Source organism: Clavelina lepadiformis, unplaced genomic scaffold (genome assembly GCF_947623445.1).
Source record: "Clavelina lepadiformis unplaced genomic scaffold, kaClaLepa1.1 scaffold_282, whole genome shotgun sequence".
Lineage (NCBI taxonomy): Eukaryota > Metazoa > Chordata > Ascidiacea > Aplousobranchia > Clavelinidae > Clavelina > Clavelina lepadiformis.
The window spans coordinates 7,501-10,000 of NW_027508227.1; the positions used below are offsets into that span (position 1 = coordinate 7,501).

General features: G+C 49.2%; 1 non-coding gene across 1 annotated transcript in view; it reads left to right on the plus strand.

The window, feature by feature from the left end:
- The first annotated feature begins 1,345 nt into the window (after positions 1-1,345).
- LOC143472313 (small subunit ribosomal RNA) overlaps positions 1,346-2,500 on the plus strand; it is a 1,810-nt gene continuing 655 nt past the window's right edge. The window contains exon 1 of the ribosomal RNA XR_013119676.1: positions 1,346-2,500. This exon is cut by the window's right edge and continues 655 nt beyond it. This is a non-coding gene — a ribosomal RNA (small subunit ribosomal RNA).

Genomic DNA, 2,500 nt, shown 5'->3' on the forward strand with positions numbered 1-2,500 from the left:
CAATGTTCAATGATCAATGATCAACTCAATTCCCGACGAAAGACGGTCTATTCTGAGTTACCCAAAACGGTGACTGGCAGGTGAGTGCATTTGATATATTTCTTTAGCGTTTGGACGTGTGTGATTCAATATATTTTGTATGACACTCTGTTACATTGTCGTAATTGAGCTCTTCAATTTAATTTCATTTAATTTAATTTTATTTTATAATTTAACAATAACTTTGTACAATTAAATAACTTTAATTGATAAATACGTTGTCATTGCCTTGCATTGACTCACGTAGCTTTGCAATGCTGCTTGATGATCATTTGATGATTTTGTTGTATGACATATATTGTTATGATTATATCGATTAAAATTGTGCACTTTGACACTGTATGGCATTAGATTAATTTTATCAAGTCGATTCACACCAAAAAAATGTTAAAGTCCAAACGCCCAGGTCGCGCGGATAGCCCTCACCCGCCGCGGATTTTCCCAAGTCGGAAGAGCTTTAGCCGCGAGTCGGTGTTTGGACTTTAACTTTTTGTTGGTGTGATGAGACTTGAAAATTTTTTAGAGTCCAAACGACCAGGTCGCGCGCATAGCTTTCACCTGGCGCGGATTTTCCGAACTCGGGAGAGCATCACGCGCGGGTCGGTGTTGTGGACTCTGAAAATTTTTCCCATCCACTCCAAAAAATGTTAGAGTCCAAACGCCCAGGCCGCGCATATTCTCTTGACCGAGCGCGGATTTTTCGACCTCGGAAAAGTTTTTGCCGCGGGTCGATGTTTGGACTCTGAAATTTTTTCAAGTCTCGACAAAAAGTTAAAGTCCAAACGTTGGGAAATATTTTCAGAGTCCAAACGTTCGAGTTGCGCGCAGTGCCCGGCCGGGGCGCGGTTCGGCGGCCACGGCAAGCGGCCACGCACCTTCCCAAACTCCAAATCCGGCCGCGAGCTCGCGCGATCCCGAGGCCGTTCTGGGGTACCATGGCGATGCAGGATTCTGTGACTACTATGAGGGAGCAGGCAGTCGTGTGAGCGAATGCGCGCGCGAGTGCGAATCGAAGCAGAATCGATCTCGGTTGGCGTCGGGCACGATGGGCAGATGTAATGCTGTTCGCGCGGTCGCCCATGCTTAGCCGGGGTTTTGAGCGGTCTGTCGGATCCAGTGGCAAGCTATCGGCGTGCCTCGGCGCGAGTATTGCACTCGAATCGCCGGGCAGCGTCCGGAATTGACGGTTTTCGGAGCTCGTGCAAGCCGCGAGCGTAGTGTTTGAGTAGCGATGTACACGGAGAACGTGTGAAAAGAAACGCGGGGCGCCCGTCGTCCCGCAGCAGCCTCGTTTGCTGCGAATAGCTACCTGGTTGATCCTGCCAGTAGTCATATGCTTGTCTCAAAGATTAAGCCATGCAAGTGTAAGTACGAGCTCTCGTACAGTGAAACTGCGAATGGCTCATTAAATCAGTTATGGTTCATTTGATCGTACGTGTTACTTGGATAACTGTGGTAATTCTAGAGCTAATACATGCGAAAAGCGCCGACTCACGGAGGCGTGCATTTATCAGACCAAAAACCGACCGGGCCTCGGCCCGTGCTCGTTGGTGACTCTGGATAACTTTGCGGATCGCACGGTCTTGCACCGGCGACAAATCATTCAAGTGTCTGCCCTATCAACTTTCGTCGGTACGGTATCTGCCTACCGAGGTTCTTACGGGTGACGGGGAATCAGGGTTCGATTCCGGAGAGGGAGCCTGAGAAACGGCTACCACTTCCAAGGAAGGCAGCAGGCGCGCAAATTACCCATTCCCGACGCGGGGAGGTAGTGACGAAAAATAACAATGCAGGACTCTAACGAGGCCCTGTAATTGGAATGAGTACACTCTAAAACTTTTAACGAGTATCCATTGGAGGGCAAGTCTGGTGCCAGCAGCCGCGGTAATTCCAGCTCCAAAAGTGTATATTTAAGTTGTTGCGGTTAAAAAGCTCGTAGTTGGATTTTGGGCTCGGGCCGTCGGTCCGTCGCAAGGCGTGTACTGGCGTGCCCGGCCTCACCTTCGGTTCACCGTCGGTGCTCTTGACTGAGTGTTGGCGGCGGCCGGAACGTTTACTTTGAAAAAATTAGAGTGTTCAAAGCAGGCGGTTCGCCTGAATAATGGTGCATGGAATAATGGAATAGGACCTCGGTTCTATTTTGTTGGTTTTCGGAGAGCGCGAGGTAATGATTAAGAGGGACGGACGGGGGCATTCGTACTGTGCCGCTAGAGGTGAAATTCTTGGATCGGCGCAAGACGAACAACTGCGAAAGCATTTGCCAAGAATGTTTTCTTTAATCAAGAGCGAAAGTCAGAGGTTCGAAGACGATCAGATACCGTCCTAGTTCTGACTATAAACGATGCCAACTAGCGATCGGGGGGCGTTACTTTGACGACCTCTCCGGCAGCTTTCGGGAAACCAAAGTCTTTGGGTTCCGGGGGAAGTATGGTTGCAAAGCTGAAACTTAAAGGAATTGACG